At 50.8% G+C, this 16,240-nt stretch overlaps 4 non-coding genes and 5 pseudogenes across 4 annotated transcripts; all 9 read right to left on the minus strand.

The window, feature by feature from the left end:
* Positions 1 to 58: 58 nt before the first annotated feature.
* Positions 59 to 253, minus strand: LOC142259587 (U2 spliceosomal RNA). Its single transcript, XR_012728048.1, has one exon. It is a non-coding gene; the product is annotated as a U2 spliceosomal RNA (small nuclear RNA).
* A 697-nt stretch (positions 254 to 950) lies between these two features.
* Positions 951 to 1,092, minus strand: LOC142259716 (U2 spliceosomal RNA; annotated as a pseudogene).
* Positions 1,093 to 2,480: 1,388 nt separating this feature from the next.
* LOC142259537 (U2 spliceosomal RNA) lies at positions 2,481 to 2,685 on the minus strand (annotated as a pseudogene).
* Positions 2,686 to 8,125: 5,440 nt separating this feature from the next.
* On the minus strand, positions 8,126 to 8,215 carry LOC142259684 (U2 spliceosomal RNA; annotated as a pseudogene).
* A 1,388-nt stretch (positions 8,216 to 9,603) lies between these two features.
* Positions 9,604 to 9,796, minus strand: LOC142259605 (U2 spliceosomal RNA). Its single transcript, XR_012728064.1, has one exon. It is a non-coding gene; the product is annotated as a U2 spliceosomal RNA (small nuclear RNA).
* A 701-nt stretch (positions 9,797 to 10,497) lies between these two features.
* On the minus strand, positions 10,498 to 10,639 carry LOC142259717 (U2 spliceosomal RNA; annotated as a pseudogene).
* A 1,388-nt stretch (positions 10,640 to 12,027) lies between these two features.
* LOC142259720 (U2 spliceosomal RNA) lies at positions 12,028 to 12,218 on the minus strand. Its single transcript, XR_012728118.1, has one exon. It is a non-coding gene; the product is annotated as a U2 spliceosomal RNA (small nuclear RNA).
* Positions 12,219 to 13,606: 1,388 nt separating this feature from the next.
* LOC142259733 (U2 spliceosomal RNA) lies at positions 13,607 to 13,797 on the minus strand. Its single transcript, XR_012728119.1, has one exon. It is a non-coding gene; the product is annotated as a U2 spliceosomal RNA (small nuclear RNA).
* A 1,388-nt stretch (positions 13,798 to 15,185) lies between these two features.
* Positions 15,186 to 15,397, minus strand: LOC142259668 (U2 spliceosomal RNA; annotated as a pseudogene).
* Positions 15,398 to 16,240: the final 843 nt, after the last annotated feature.

The raw sequence follows: 16,240 nt of genomic DNA on the forward strand, positions 1-16,240 counted from the left end.
TAAATCGGGCTAATATGAATCAGGTGAATTGAGTTCTGCTTTTGGAAACTGGGTTAAGAAGGGGTGCACCGGTCCTGGAGGTACTGCAATACCAGGTCAATGCGTGGAGTGGACAGAGCAAGCTCTTTTTCCATCTCCCTGTTCTAAAAATCCATTTAATATATGGTCCCCAGATAGGGGACGTATCAGATATTAAACTGATAAGAACAGATTTTGATTTAATGAAGCTTTCCAAAGCACCGCAAAAATGCATGACCGAAGTCACACCAAAAACAGTGCAAAGGCTAGGATTCGTGTGGACCCCTCCGTGAGAAGAGGATCCCCAAAAATCAACCCCGTCCCTCCGAGCCAGAAGGCCACAGCGAGGGTCAGGGATCTTCGGTGCTCCCCCAAGCCGAAGCCTGGTTGAGCCTTGTTGTTGCTCCCAGCGTCCACCGAGGCATCTTACCCAAGTGGAGTAGGGAGCTACTAGTCGTTGGTTTCGCAGCCGAGACTGCCCGGACCGTCAACCGGTGTTGGTTTCTCAGCCCAAGGCTGACCGGACCTCCAACCGGGTGTTGGTTTCTCAGCCCAAGGCTGACCGGACCTCCAACCGGGTGTTGGTTTCTCAGCCCAAGGCTAACCGGACCTCCAACCGGGTGTTGGTTTCTCAGCCAAAGCTGACCCGGACCTCCAACCGGGTGTTGGTTTCTCAGCCCAAAGCTGACCGGACCTCCGACCGGGATTATAAAAATTTCCCTTCTTAGCCAGAAGGCCGGGATAGGGCAATATGCTTGGAAAGTATGAATAGGCAAGGCGCGGCGTGCGACAGAGTCTGAGGCTTACCAGGGTCCCAACCTAGCAAGTTCAGACTCCCTCCAGGGTGTCCATTCCTGGGGCACATTGCACCATAACCCCCACACTTACTCAGTCTAATAGCCTCGATCCTGGTAGGGCCATGGTTTCCTCTAGATGGATATACTATCCTCCCAAAGTACTAACAAGCGCAACCTTCCAGTGTGCATTGCATCATTGTACTAAGGTGGCCGGAGCCTTAAACCACCTTTTCGAACGATACTACACTTGATCTTAGCCAAAAGGCCGAGAAGCGATAACCAGAATTGGTTTGGGCCTCGAGTGGCACCCTGGCCTATGCCGGACACATCTTAGGGAGAGAGAGCGAGAGGGAGACAAACCCACGCCTACAGAAGACATTTTGTCACCCAAGCCAACCCTTGAAAAGGCTGCTTTGCAGAGCAAAAACAAGAAGAATGGTGCGTTTTGCAGCCGCCGCCCCCCACTGCAATGAATCTGAATAACTCCTCCTTTAGGGCGCAAGCAACTCCCCTCCCCCTTGCAGTCTTTCCAATTCACGATACAAAAAGACGGACAGGACAGGTTGCCTGACTTTCCGTCACTGCCACCCTTTGCCATCCTTACCCGTAGAAAGCCCTTTCATCATCCCCAAACCCTAATCTTTTCCCTTTCCTTCCCAGCCCCCAAACCCTGCCCTCTGTACCCTTCTCACCACCCGCATCCCTTCTCCTGTCATCCCCCTACCACCCGGGAAAAAAAGAGCTTGCCCCCTCCTTACACTAGCCCACCCTCCCACCCAAAGAACAACTTCTGCTGCGCAGCTTGTTTTCTAGGCAGCAGCGCTATTGTGATGTCAGCGGGGGCATTGTGACAAGCCGCCAGTGTTCCGTCTCTTCATGTTGTGCACAGTTCAAACGGAAAATACATCAACAGGCAGACTACAGAAAAGCTTACTATCAAAGGTTAGAGGGGGGCTTTCTCAGAGGGCTTTTTACAGTTTTTCTATTCCCAATTAGCCGTTTAAGTGTACTTATTGAAAGTAGTAATTCTTTCATAGGCCGCCCTTTCTTAGTATTTGACGTTCCTTATATTGCGGTATGAGGCTTTGCAGCAGGTTGCAAACATTCATCACCCATGACTGTCCCCAATTGAGCTCAGAAGCTCAATGTCTATCATGACCTCTCTTTTAGAATGTCCAAGAGCAAGCAAACTATTCCTCCAGGAGAGGGCGCCAACAGACTACTAAAGAGATCATCATTACTCAAAGAAAACCCCAAAAACCAATGCATGATAGGAATAAACAGGTAACTTTCTTTGGAGTGGAAGCGGAGAGATCGCACCAGATGCCAATTCTAGATCTTATCACACCTGTGGTCACTGCAGCAGCAGGTGAATCCACTTTGTCCAAAAGGGATCTATTCCATTCAATTGCAAATGATCTAGATAAGACAGAGAACTGCAGCACGGGACATAGCCGAGTTGGTCAGGTTGAGTGGTGATGAGTTTGCTATTTGGATGAATAAAGAAAGTCAAAAGTGTGAAAGATAAAAAACAAAAGGAGGAAGTGTGAAAAGTGAATGGGCCAAATTGAGGTGCATATGAAGACGTATGCTTTCTTCCAATTCATTAAATCGGGCTAATATGAATCAGGTGAATTGAGTTCTGCTTTTGGAAACTGGGTTAAGAAGGGGTGCACCGGTCCTGGAGGTACTGCAATACCAGGTCAATGCGTGGAGTGGACAGAGCAAGCTCTTTTTCCATCTCCCTGTTCTAAAAATCCATTTAATATATGGTCCCCAGATAGGGGACGTATCAGATATTAAACTGATAAGAACAGATTTTTTGATTTAACAGCATCTTTATTATCATGCACTACTCACAAAAAGGTAACAAACCGTGTACAGTGCCGCAGCCCCGTACACACAGAAATATACAATCCTTCTTACATAGCCATAGAGTACGACGCACTAAACTATACATCACGCTCCTATGCTTATCCATAACACTCAAGCTGAAAGAAAAAGTTAGACAATAAATAACGACGAACCGGCGATTGGGGGATGGGGGTAGGGGAAAAGGGGGATAGGGTGGGGAAATCACAGGCCCGAAGCTTTATTGAAAGACGCACATAACGGGAAAAGGAGGGAGGGGGCATGGAAGAGGTCTAAACCTCCTCCTCGGCGCTGTCGTCCGGACTGTCCATGATGGAATAGTCTCTGAGCAGGCTGTGGATCAGCCTGCGGCAATCCTGGATAGACATCCTCTCCCTCTTCAAGATGAGCCGGTTCCTGGCGACCCAAATAGCGTCCTTAAAGCAGTTCATAAGGCGCCAAGCCTCCTGGATGGCTCCAACGGTGTGAGTCCCAGGGAAGAGTCCATAAAGTACGGAATGGTACGATAGGCTCCCTCTGGGGACGGAGTTCCTCAGGTCATCCTCCAGGGCAACCAACAGGCGCTGTGCGAAACGGCAGTCCCAAAAGGCGTGCAGCGATGTTTCCTCCACGAAGGGGCACCTTGGGCAGTACCGGGTTTTGCACAGGTTCCGGGCGTGCATGAATGACCGGACGGGCAGTCCGCCCTGTATCGCCATCCATGACAAGTCCTTGTGCCCGTTGGTCAATCCAGCCGATGACACGTTTGTCCAAACAGTCTCCAGTGTGTCGTGATGAAGTCCTGGAATGTTCTCCATTTCGTCCTTGGCTCTGATGAGTTTGTGGATAGTCTTTGGCTTCCACAAATCAGGCTTGAGTCCCTCCAGTTGGTGTTCCCTCACAAACCGAACCACGTCTCCGTAGAACCATGGCGCCGTCCAGTTGTAGGGGAAGGAGCTGTCCCACTTGTCCCAGCCTAACCGTCTCCAAAGGGGGAGCAGGAAGAAGCGAGACATGGACCCACCCGCGGAACCTCTCTTGACTCGCAGAGTTCGGCGAACGCAGTCACATACGAAGGAGGATCGCAGGAGGGTGGGGATATCGGGTACGCCCTTCCCACCCTTGCGAGGATCCTTGTACATGATGCTCCGCTTTACTCTGTCCATCTTGGATCCCCAGACAAAACGAAACACCGTCCTGGTAATGGCCCTGCACACGGTGGCAAGGGGGGGCCAGGCCTGGGCCGTGTACTGCAGCACGGGCAGTACCTCGTTACGCAGGACCAGTGCTTTGCCCTCACAGGTGAGGCGTCTGAGGCTCCACAGACCGATCCGTTGGGTGATCTTGGTCAAGCGTTCCTCCCAGGACTTGAGGGCTGCTCCTTCCTTCCCGAACCAGACTCCAAGAACCTTGATGAAATCCGGCTGGATGCTGAAAGGGAAGGGGGCGGAAGAGGCCGGCTGCCAGTCCCCGAAGAGCATGGCTTCCGACTTCCCGCAGTTGACTTTGGCTCCCGAAGCCCGTCCGAAGGTCTCACAGGTCTGGACGAGGGTGTCGACTGAGCGCCGGTCCGCGCAGAAGACGGTCACGTCGTCCATGTAGAGCGAGCACTTGACCTCGAAGCGTTCTGGTCCTGGTGCGGTGATCCCTCTGATCTCTCCATTCCGCCGGATAGCCTCTGCAAAGAGTTCTATAACACAAACAAAAAGAAGAGGTGACAGAGGACAGCCTTGTCTGACCCCTGAGAGGACCGGGAAGGGGTCAGTCTTCCAGCCGTTTACCAACACCGAGCTGTGAATATCAAAATACATTAGTTGGACATACAAGCAAAACATGTTACCCAAACCTAACCTGTGCAGAGCTTTGCCCAGGAACTCATGGGAAACACGGTCGAAGGCCTTTTCCTGATCCAACGAGATCAGGGCTGCGTGCACCCGGCGGGCTTTGATGTACTCGACCGTGTCCCGCATGAGAGCCAGGCTGTCTGCGATGCGACGTCCGGGGATGCCGCAGGTCTGATCCGGGTGGATGATCCGTCCGATAACAGTCTTCAATCTCGTTGCCATCGTCTTGGCCAGGATCTTGTAGTCGACGTTCAGAAGGGTGATGGGACGCCAATTCTTCAGGTCGCACCTCTCTCCTTTACGCTTGTACAGGATCGTGACCATTCCTTCCCTCAGAGATGGAGGCATTCTGCCCTCCACCACCATCTCCTCATACAGCCCTAACAGGTCCGGACAGATTAGGTCTCCCAGCGCTACATAGAGCTCTGCTGGGAGGCCGTCACTGCCCGGTGTCCTGCCAGAACTAAAGGATTTGGCGGCCGAGAGCAGCTCGTCCACCGTCAGAGGAACATCCATGGCCGCCGCGTCTGCAGGGTCAAGATGGTTAGTGATACCTGACAGGAACTTATCGGCGGCCTCGGGGTCAGTAGTCTTGCGGGCGTAGAGTTCGCTGTAGAAGTCGCTGACGACCTTCATCACGTTCTCTTTCCCGCGTCGCATGCTGCCACTCTCGTCTCGTAGTTCATTCATGGGCGTGTGACCGGCGTGGAGTTTCCTGAAAAAGAACGAGTTACATTTCTCACCCTTCTCCAGGTTCTCCACTTTGGAACGGAAGACAATTCGCTCGGACTCCTCCTCGAAGTGCCTTTTCAGGCTCCTCTTAGTCTCCTCCAGCTCCTCTCTCACGTCCCAGCCGCATCGAAGAAGGTCCTGCAGGGAACGCAGCTCACGCTGGAGTCTCCTGAAGTCCCTCCTCTTCAGACCCGCCTGTTGTTGACTCTTTGCCTGAAAGAAGAAACGGAACTCGAGTTTAACGTATTCCCACCAGTCAGAAACAGACTGGAAGCCCACCTTGTAGGCCCGCCACGTGGAGTAGGCAGCTCTAAGCTCCTCCAGAATCTCACCCTTTTCCAGCAGAGAGCAGTTCAGCTTCCAGGAGCCCGGGCCAATGGGGAAGCCATGGCCCAGCACACCTTGAAAGTGAATGGCTCTGTGGTCAGAGAAGAAGCAGGGGACCATCGAGTGCCCACTCCGCCCAACCGCCCGAGAGGTAAACACAAAGTCAATCCTGGAACGCAGCGAGCCATTGGATCGGCACCATGAATAGTTCACGGATCCGTGTCCGATGGAGCCAACAACGTCCACAAGAGAGGCTTCGGTCACCATCTCAATGAGCAGTTTGGATGTGACGTCCAACTTGGCAGCCGTTCCAGAACTGCGTCCATCCTCCTCAATCGGGCAGTTGAAATCCCCGGCCATCACTACCGTCCTGGCGGTAGCGAGCTGAGGGCGCAGGGCTTGGAGGAGCTCCAGTCGATCGCTCTTCACAGGAGAAGCGTACACATTGATGAACCTGACAGGTTCTCCCGCCCAGGTGCCATCCACGAGCAGTAACCTGCCGCAGACGATTTCCTGAACAGAGTCCAATGTGAAGGCGCTTCCCCTGATCAGCACGGCAACCCCCGCGGACCTACAGTCGCCTCCGCCGGACCAGTAGGATGGGCCATGGGTCCACTCCCTGGCCAGATGGTTGAAGGACCTAGAGGAGGGAAGGGAGCATTCCTGCAGGAAAAATACATCACTAGACTGAGTGTTAAGGAACGCAAAAATTGTCTGACGTCGGAACTTGTCTCTGATGCTCCTAACATTAATGGAAAAGGTGTTAATGTTAGCAGTCATTGGAGGAAAGAGAAAGTTAGCGCAGGCGGTGTGCCTTAGTTACCACTCCGGTCGGGCGGTTCTTCCTCTTTGGCACCTGCTGGTAAGGGTATCTCCAGCAGACCCTCTTCTTCTAGCTGATCGAGCAGGGATGGTGCCTCAGTGGCTTCCGACTCCTCCATTTCTTCTTCGGCCACAAGGGACTCCACCATCTGCTCCAACACGTCCGGTTCTGGGAGGAGGCCATCCTCCTCTTCCTGGGGTGGATTGGGATCCACAATGAACAGCTTGGAAGGTTCTGCGACAGGACTATCTTCCACCTTCCTTTTCCTTTGGCCTGTACCTGAGGAGACAAGAGCTGGAAAATCCTCCTCGGTGAAAAGTGCAAGAGTGCTGAGGTCCTCTGCTCTCATGGTCTGGGGAGGGAGAGTGGGCTTTGGGGGGGGGGTGAGGAGACCAACTGAGGAGTAGGGGAATGAGGTGGAGGTAGTGGAATCCTCAGTAGGGTTGGCCGGGGGGGGAGGGGTTTGGACAGGGGTGACAGGGGGGGGGACCAGGGAGGGGGCAACAGTTTTCTTACCCTTTTTCCTGGACTCCGTGGCTGCTGGGGCATCGGCTGGAGCCACGGTCGCCGGGTTCTTGGCCGCCTTGTCCTTGGCCTCTGTGGCCTTGGTCGTAGCTGCCTTGGTCGACGAAGCTGTGACTACCCGATACTGGGTCACCGCGGCAACCCTTGCCCAGGATTTCTCCCGCTGTGGGCAGTCCTTGTAAAGGTGGTCCGCCTGTCCACATAGGTTGCAAGTCTTCTTCTTTGGGCAGTCCTTGGAGCTGTGTCCCGTCACCCGGCAAACCCTGCAGGCGTCCTCCTTGCAGGTCTTCATCGAATGCCCTTTCCCGCCACATTTCCTGCAGTTGTGTGGCATGTCCGGGTAGTAGATGAGACCAAAGGAGTTTCCCAGAGAGAATGTCGGGGGCAGGTGCTGGAGACCATCCTCGGATGCTGGTTCCCTGTAGAGTCGAACGGTTACTGACCACTTACCCGTCCAGAATCCGTTGCCGTTAAGGATGTGGGATGGCTCCCTCACCACTGTGCAGAGACGTCCCAGGAACGTGGAGATGTCTCTTCCTGGGGTGTGCGGGTTCCGCATGGAGACCGTGATCCTCTTCTCATCCCTCTGTATAGGACAGGATCCTAAAAAAGAATGAAAAGGGGAGTCCGGCATCGCTGCGTTCATCGCCTCCCAGTATCTCCTGCAGGCATTCACCGTGGCAAAGGTTACCAGAAAAATGCCAGTCATGAAGGTCTGGACACTCAGGGTTTCCGCCCTGGAGAAGCCCTGATCCAGAATCATCTTCTTGCAGAACACGTCGCTGGACATGTCCGGCAACCTACCATCCACCGCCTTTAGCTTCAGGGCGACCGTCTGCCGCATCCAAGGCTCCAGGGTTGGAGCCTTTTCAGGCGGCGTCCGGGCTCCCTCCGGCTGGCTGGCGTCGGAGGTAGGGGCCTCTTGGGCCGAAGAAGCCTCTGGATGAGCCTTCCTGGAGGTCCCTGGGTCCTGAGCCTTCTTGGCTGCCTTCTCTGGCTTGCTTGCCATGGCTGGTTCCTGCTTGAGTTCCCGGAGCTGGATCTTGGATTCTTCTCCGGGTGTCTTCTCCCGCTGTGTTCCTCCTCGAAGTTCCTCTGGTCTCCCCAAGTCTTCTCCGAGCCTTCGTCTTCTTGCTTCTTTCTGCCAAGCTCTTCTTCCGTCCGATCTCCCTCTTCCGGTCTCGGCTGGGCTTCGGAGCTCGTCTCCCTGATCGTATCTCGTCAAGTGTAGCTAGCTCAGTTTGTTCTGATAAGAACAGATACTACACTTGATCTTAGCCAAAAGGCCGAGAAGCGATAACCAGAATTGGTTTGGGCCTCGAGTGGCACCCTGGCCTATGCCGGACACATCTTAGGGAGAGAGAGCGAGAGGGAGACAAACCCACGCCTACAGAAGACATTTTGTCACCCAAGCCAACCCTTGAAAAGGCTGCTTTGCAGAGCAAAAACAAGAAGAATGGTGCGTTTTGCAGCCGCCGCCCCCCACTGCAATGAATCTGAATAACTCCTCCTTTAGGGCGCAAGCAACTCCCCTCCCCCTTGCAGTCTTTCCAATTCACGATACAAAAAGACGGTCAGGACAGGTTGCCTGACTTTCCGTCACTGCCACCCTTTGCCATCCTTACCCGTAGAAAGCCCTTTCATCATCCCCAAACCCTAATCTTTTCCCTTTCCTTCCCAGCCCCCAAACCCTGCCCTCTGTACCCTTCTCACCACCCGCATCCCTTCTCCTGTCATCCCCCTACCACCCGGGAAAAAAAGAGCTTGCCCCCTCCTTACACTAGCCCACCCTCCCACCCAAAGAACAACTTCTGCTGCGCAGCTTGTTTTCTAGGCAGCAGCGCTATTGTGATGTCAGCGGGGGCATTGTGACAAGCCGCCAGTGTTCCGTCTCTTCATGTTGTGCACAGTTCAAACGGAAAATACATCAACAGGCAGACTACAGAAAAGCTTACTATCAAAGGTTAGAGGGGGGCTTTCTCAGAGGGCTTTTTACAGTTTTTCTATTCCCAATTAGCCGTTTAAGTGTACTTATTGAAAGTAGTAATTCTTTCATAGGCCGCCCTTTCTTAGTATTTGACGTTCCTTATATTGCGGTATGAGGCTTTGCAGCAGGTTGCAAACATTCATCACCCATGACTGTCCCCAATTGAGCTCAGAAGCTCAATGTCTATCATGACCTCTCTTTTAGAATGTCCAAGAGCAAGCAAACTATTCCTCCAGGAGAGGGCGCCAACAGACTACTAAAGAGATCATCATTACTCAAAGAAAACCCCAAAAACCAATGCATGATAGGAATAAACAGGTAACTTTCTTTGGAGTGGAAGCGGAGAGATCGCACCAGATGCCAATTCTAGATCTTATCACACCTGTGGTCACTGCAGCAGCAGGTGAATCCACTTTGTCCAAAAGGGATCTATTCCATTCAATTGCAAATGATCTAGATAAGACAGAGAACTGCAGCACGGGACATAGCCGAGTTGGTCAGGTTGAGTGGTGATGAGTTTGCTATTTGGATGAATAAAGAAAGTCAAAAGTGTGAAAGATAAAAAACAAAAGGAGGAAGTGTGAAAAGTGAATGGGCCAAATTGAGGTGCATATGAAGACGTATGCTTTCTTCCAATTCATTAAATCGGGCTAATATGAATCAGGTGAATTGAGTTCTGCTTTTGGAAACTGGGTTAAGAAGGGGTGCACCGGTCCTGGAGGTACTGCAATACCAGGTCAATGCATGGAGTGGACAGAGCAAGCTCTTTTTCCATCTCCCTGTTCTAAAAATCCATTTAATATATGGTCCCCAGATAGGGGACGTATCAGATATTAAACTGATAAGAACAGATTTTTGATTTAATGAAGCTTTCCAAAGCACCGCAAAAAATGCATGACCGAAGTCACACCAAAAACAGTGCAAAGGCTAGGATTCGTGTGGACCCCTCCGTGAGGAGAGGGTCCCCAAAAATCAACCCCGTCCCTCCGAGCCAGAAGGCCACAGCAAGGGTCAGGGATCTTCGGTGCTCCCCCAAGCCGAAGCCTGGTTGAGCCTTGTCGTTGCTCCCAGCGTCCACCCAGGCATCTTACCCAAGTGGAGTAGAGAGCTACTAGTTGTTGGTTTCGCAGCCGAAACTGCCCGGACCGTCAACCGGTGTTGGTTTCTCAGCCCAAGGCTAACCGGACCTCCAACCGGGTGTTGGTTTCTCAGCCGAAGCTGACCCGGACCTCCAACCGGGTGTTGGTTTCTCAGCCGAAGCTGACCCGGACCTCCAACCGGGTGTTGGTTTCTCAGCCGAAGCTGACCCGGACCTCCAACTGGGTGTTGGTTTCTCAGCCCAAAGCTGAACGGACCTCCGACCATGATTATAAAAATTTCCCTTCCTAGCCAGAAGGCCGGGATAGAGCAATATGCTCAGAAAGTATGAAAGGGCAAGGTACGGTGTGCTACAGAGCCCAAGGCTTGCCGGGGTCCAAAGCCAGCAAGCTCAGACTCACTCCAGGGTCGTCAATCCTGGGGCACATTGCACCATAGCCCCCACACTTACTCAGTCTAATAGCCTCGATCCTGGTAGGGCCATGGTTTCCTCTAGATGGATATACTATCCTCCCAAAGTACTAACAAGCGCAACCTTCCAGTGTGCATTGCATCATTGTACTAAGGTGGCCGGAGCCTTAAACCACCTTTTCGAACGATACTACACTTGATCTTAGCCAAAAGGCCGAGAAGCGATAACCAGAATTGGTTTGGGCCTCGAGTGGCACCCTGGCCTATGCCGGACACATCTTAGGGAGAGAGAGCGAGAGGGAGACAAACCCACGCCTACAGAAGACATTTTGTCACCCAAGCCAACCCTTGAAAAGGCTGCTTTGCAGAGCAAAAACAAGAAGAATGGTGCGTTTTGCAGCCGCCGCCCCCCACTGCAATGAATCTGAATAACTCCTCCTTTAGGGCGCAAGCAACTCCCCTCCCCCTTGCAGTCTTTCCAATTCACGATACAAAAAGACGGACAGGACAGGTTGCCTGACTTTCCGTCACTGCCACCCTTTGCCATCCTTACCCGTAGAAAGCCCTTTCATCATCCCCAAACCCTAATCTTTTCCCTTTCCTTCCCAGCCCCCAAACCCTGCCCTCTGTACCCTTCTCACCACCCGCATCCCTTCTCCTGTCATCCCCCTACCACCCGGGAAAAAAAGAGCTTGCCCCCTCCTTACACTAGCCCACCCTCCCACCCAAAGAACAACTTCTGCTGCGCAGCTTGTTTTCTAGGCAGCAGCGCTATTGTGATGTCAGCGGGGGCATTGTGACAAGCCGCCAGTGTTCCGTCTCTTCATGTTGTGCACAGTTCAAACGGAAAATACATCAACAGGCAGACTACAGAAAAGCTTACTATCAAAGGTTAGAGGGGGGCTTTCTCAGAGGGCTTTTTACAGTTTTTCTATTCCCAATTAGCCGTTTAAGTGTACTTATTGAAAGTAGTAATTCTTTCATAGGCCGCCCTTTCTTAGTATTTGACGTTCCTTATATTGCGGTATGAGGCTTTGCAGCAGGTTGCAAACATTCATCACCCATGACTGTCCCCAATTGAGCTCAGAAGCTCAATGTCTATCATGACCTCTCTTTTAGAATGTCCAAGAGCAAGCAAACTATTCCTCCAGGAGAGGGCGCCAACAGACTACTAAAGAGATCATCATTACTCAAAGAAAACCCCAAAAACCAATGCATGATAGGAATAAACAGGTAACTTTCTTTGGAGTGGAAGCGGAGAGATCGCACCAGATGCCAATTCTAGATCTTATCACACCTGTGGTCACTGCAGCAGCAGGTGAATCCACTTTGTCCAAAAGGGATCTATTCCATTCAATTGCAAATGATCTAGATAAGACAGAGAACTGCAGCACGGGACATAGGCGAGTTGGTCAGGTTGAGTGGTGATGAGTTTGCTATTTGGATGAATAAAGAAAGTCAAAAGTGTGAAAGATAAAAAACAAAAGGAGGAAGTGTGAAAAGTGAATGGGCCAAATTGAGGTGCATATGAAGACGTATGCTTTCTTCCAATTCATTAAATCGGGCTAATATGAATCAGGTGAATTGAGTTCTGCTTTTGGAAACTGGGTTAAGAAGGGGTGCACCGGTCCTGGAGGTACTGCAATACCAGGTCAATGCGTGGAGTGGACAGAGCAAGCTCTTTTTCCATCTCCCTGTTCTAAAAATCCATTTAATATATGGTCCCCAGATAGGGGACGTATCAGATATTAAACTGATAAGAACAGATACTACACTTGATCTTAGCCAAAAGGCCGAGAAGCGATAACCAGAATTGGTTTGGGCCTCGAGTGGCACCCTGGCCTATGCCGGACACATCTTAGGGAGAGAGAGCGAGAGGGAGACAAACCCACGCCTACAGAAGACATTTTGTCACCCAAGCCAACCCTTGAAAAGGCTGCTTTGCAGAGCAAAAACAAGAAGAATGGTGCGTTTTGCAGCCGCCGCCCCCCACTGCAATGAATCTGAATAACTCCTCCTTTAGGGCGCAAGCAACTCCCCTCCCCCTTGCAGTCTTTCCAATTCACGATACAAAAAGACGGACAGGACAGGTTGCCTGACTTTCCGTCACTGCCACCCTTTGCCATCCTTACCCGTAGAAAGCCCTTTCATCATCCCCAAACCCTAATCTTTTCCCTTTCCTTCCCAGCCCCCAAACCCTGCCCTCTGTACCCTTCTCACCACCCGCATCCCTTCTCCTGTCATCCCCCTACCACCCGGGAAAAAAAGAGCTTGCCCCCTCCTTACACTAGCCCACCCTCCCACCCAAAGAACAACTTCTGCTGCGCAGCTTGTTTTCTAGGCAGCAGCGCTATTGTGATGTCAGCGGGGGCATTGTGACAAGCCGCCAGTGTTCCGTCTCTTCATGTTGTGCACAGTTCAAACGGAAAATACATCAACAGGCAGACTACAGAAAAGCTTACTATCAAAGGTTAGAGGGGGGCTTTCTCAGAGGGCTTTTTACAGTTTTTCTATTCCCAATTAGCCGTTTAAGTGTACTTATTGAAAGTAGTAATTCTTTCATAGGCCGCCCTTTCTTAGTATTTGACGTTCCTTATATTGCGGTATGAGGCTTTGCAGCAGGTTGCAAACATTCATCACCCATGACTGTCCCCAATTGAGCTCAGAAGCTCAATGTCTATCATGACCTCTCTTTTAGAATGTCCAAGAGCAAGCAAACTATTCCTCCAGGAGAGGGCGCCAACAGACTACTAAAGAGATCATCATTACTCAAAGAAAACCCCAAAAACCAATGCATGATAGGAATAAACAGGTAACTTTCTTTGGAGTGGAAGCGGAGAGATCGCACCAGATGCCAATTCTAGATCTTATCACACCTGTGGTCACTGCAGCAGCAGGTGAATCCACTTTGTCCAAAAGGGATCTATTCCATTCAATTGCAAATGATCTAGATAAGACAGAGAACTGCAGCACGGGACATAGCCGAGTTGGTCAGGTTGAGTGGTGATGAGTTTGCTATTTGGATGAATAAAGAAAGTCAAAAGTGTGAAAGATAAAAAACAAAAGGAGGAAGTGTGAAAAGTGAATGGGCCAAATTGAGGTGCATATGAAGACGTATGCTTTCTTCCAATTCATTAAATCGGGCTAATATGAATCAGGTGAATTGAGTTCTGCTTTTGGAAACTGGGTTAAGAAGGGGTGCACCGGTCCTGGAGGTACTGCAATACCAGGTCAATGCGTGGAGTGGACAGAGCAAGCTCTTTTTCCATCTCCCTGTTCTAAAAATCCATTTAATATATGGTCCCCAGATAGGGGACGTATCAGATATTAAACTGATAAGAACAGATACTACACTTGATCTTAGCCAAAAGGCCGAGAAGCGATAACCAGAATTGGTTTGGGCCTCGAGTGGCACCCTGGCCTATGCCGGACACATCTTAGGGAGAGAGAGCGAGAGGGAGACAAACCCACGCCTACAGAAGACATTTTGTCACCCAAGCCAACCCTTGAAAAGGCTGCTTTGCAGAGCAAAAACAAGAAGAATGGTGCGTTTTGCAGCCGCCGCCCCCCACTGCAATGAATCTGAATAACTCCTCCTTTAGGGCGCAAGCAACTCCCCTCCCCCTTGCAGTCTTTCCAATTCACGATACAAAAAGACGGACAGGACAGGTTGCCTGACTTTCCGTCACTGCCACCCTTTGCCATCCTTACCCGTAGAAAGCCCTTTCATCATCCCCAAACCCTAATCTTTTCCCTTTCCTTCCCAGCCCCCAAACCCTGCCCTCTGTACCCTTCTCACCACCCGCATCCCTTCTCCTGTCATCCCCCTACCACCCGGGAAAAAAAGAGCTTGCCCCCTCCTTACACTAGCCCACCCTCCCACCCAAAGAACAACTTCTGCTGCGCAGCTTGTTTTCTAGGCAGCAGCGCTATTGTGATGTCAGCGGGGGCATTGTGACAAGCCGCCAGTGTTCCGTCTCTTCATGTTGTGCACAGTTCAAACGGAAAATACATCAACAGGCAGACTACAGAAAAGCTTACTATCAAAGGTTAGAGGGGGGCTTTCTCAGAGGGCTTTTTACAGTTTTTCTATTCCCAATTAGCCGTTTAAGTGTACTTATTGAAAGTAGTAATTCTTTCATAGGCCGCCCTTTCTTAGTATTTGACGTTCCTTATATTGCGGTATGAGGCTTTGCAGCAGGTTGCAAACATTCATCACCCATGACTGTCCCCAATTGAGCTCAGAAGCTCAATGTCTATCATGACCTCTCTTTTAGAATGTCCAAGAGCAAGCAAACTATTCCTCCAGGAGAGGGCGCCAACAGACTACTAAAGAGATCATCATTACTCAAAGAAAACCCCAAAAACCAATGCATGATAGGAATAAACAGGTAACTTTCTTTGGAGTGGAAGCGGAGAGATCGCACCAGATGCCAATTCTAGATCTTATCACACCTGTGGTCACTGCAGCAGCAGGTGAATCCACTTTGTCCAAAAGGGATCTATTCCATTCAATTGCAAATGATGTAGATAAGACAGAGAACTGCAGCACGGGACATAGCCGAGTTGGTCAGGTTGAGTGGTGATGAGTTTGCTATTTGGATGAATAAAGAAAGTCAAAAGTGTGAAAGATAAAAAACAAAAGGAGGAAGTGTGAAAAGTGAATGGGCCAAATTGAGGTGCATATGAAGACGTATGCTTTCTTCCAATTCATTAAATCGGGCTAATATGAATCAGGTGAATTGAGTTCTGCTTTTGGAAACTGGGTTAAGAAGGGGTGCACCGGTCCTGGAGGTACTGCAATACCAGGTCAATGCGTGGAGTGGACAGAGCAAGCTCTTTTTCCATCTCCCTGTTCTAAAAATCCATTTAATATATGGTCCCCAGATAGGGGACGTATCAGATATTAAACTGATAAGAACAGATTTTTTTTTTTTTTTTTTTTTTTTTTTTTTTTTTTTTGAAGGATGAGTTTGAAAATAATAAAGTGACCGCCTCTCGTTGCCCAGGTAACCGTCCGTCACAAGAGGGCTATGACATCCTACGATGCACACTCCCCCAAGGCCAGCAGTTGTGCAATACCCTGGCACCTTTCAGCACCAACCAAGGTAGTACCCTCCCAAACTACACTTGATCTTAGCCAAAAGGCCGAGAAGCGATAACCAGAATTGGTTTGGGCCTCGAGTGGCACCCTGGCCTATGCCGGACACATCTTAGGGAGAGAGAGCGAGAGGGAGACAAACCCACGCCTACAGAAGACATTTTGTCACCCAAGCCAACCCTTGAAAAGGCTGCTTTGCAGAGCAAAAACAAGAAGAATGGTGCGTTTTGCAGCCGCCGCCCCCCACTGCAATGAATCTGAATAACTCCTCCTTTAGGGCGCAAGCAACTCCCCTCCCCCTTGCAGTCTTTCCAATTCACGATACAAAAAGACGGACAGGACAGGTTGCCTGACTTTCCGTCACTGCCACCCTTTGCCATCCTTACCCGTAGAAAGCCCTTTCATCATCCCCAAACCCTAATCTTTTCCCTTTCCTTCCCAGCCCCCAAACCCTGCCCTCTGTACCCTTCTCACCACCCGCATCCCTTCTCCTGTCATCCCCCTACCACCCGGGAAAAAAAGAGCTTGCCCCCTCCTTACACTAGCCCACCCTCCCACCCAAAGAACAACTTCTGCTGCGCAGCTTGTTTTCTAGGCAGCAGCGCTATTGTGATGTCAGCGGGGGCATTGTGACAAGCCGCCAGTGTTCCGTCTCTTCATGTTGTGCACAGTTCAAACGGAAAATACATCAACAGGCAGACTACAGAAAAGCTTACTAACAAAGGT

The sequence above is a fragment of the Anomaloglossus baeobatrachus genome, assembly GCF_048569485.1.
Source record: "Anomaloglossus baeobatrachus isolate aAnoBae1 chromosome 9 unlocalized genomic scaffold, aAnoBae1.hap1 SUPER_9_unloc_2, whole genome shotgun sequence".
Lineage (NCBI taxonomy): Eukaryota > Metazoa > Chordata > Amphibia > Anura > Aromobatidae > Anomaloglossus > Anomaloglossus baeobatrachus.